The following is a 952-nucleotide window of genomic DNA, read 5'->3' on the forward strand; positions in this document are numbered from 1 at the left end:
GCACTCCGATATAAAATGCGCCATTGTCTCCTCCTCCTGACACCCCAGGGGACACTGGCGATCAGACACACTTAGGTATCTTAAATTTCCCCTGACAAACAGTTTCCCGTGTAAGGACAGCCACGCGATGTCATGGAGTTTTTTCGGTAGCCTCACACTATTCAGGAGCCTCAGGCTGACCTGTAACATGGCAGTTGTACAGTCCCTCAGAGCTGGCTGCAAACAGAAGAAGGACTTACACACCCTGACATAAAGGTCCTTACGGGACTTGCTCTCTATATAGGACTTCTCAATGCGCCATCTCTTCAGACATCTGAGCCCGTATTCCAGGTACGGGGGGAGGTAGTCACGCGTCCATCTCCCCCTCTTGAGACTGCCGCCTCGCACCCAAGACTCTGCAAAAGGCAATATCCAGTCCCTGATACTATTCGCCCACAGGGAGCTGTTGTTTGAGTCCAGGCAACCAAAATTTACTTTTAGAAACATGGAGTCAAAGAACACCCTTGGATTCAGCATATCCAACCCACCCTCTCTCCTCTGTAGGTAAGTGATCCCTCTTTTTATTGGGTTCAACCTGTTCCCCCAAAACATCTGGAAGAAAAGGCTAAAGAGCCGAGCGGAGAAAGATTCTGGCAAAGGAAAAACGACAGAGACATACAAGAAGACGGGGACCAGGTAAGTCTTCAACATTTTAACCCTTTCTCTATAGGTCAGCCTCCAGTTCTTCCACCGCTGAACCTTTGCATTTCCGATTTCCAACTTCTCTTCCCAATTTAGTTTGGCATTATCGTCCCTCCCGAATTTAACCCCTAAGATTTTTATATAGGAGGAGGCTCTCACAAATTGGGGCAGATCAAAGTCTGGATCAGTATCTGATACCCATAGAGCTTGACTCTTCTCTAGGTTGACCAGAGACCCTGAGGCCTCTGAGTAACTTCTGATGGCCGCAGAC

Source organism: Hyla sarda, chromosome 1, assembly GCF_029499605.1.
Source record: "Hyla sarda isolate aHylSar1 chromosome 1, aHylSar1.hap1, whole genome shotgun sequence".
NCBI classification, from domain to species: Eukaryota; Metazoa; Chordata; class Amphibia; order Anura; family Hylidae; genus Hyla; species Hyla sarda.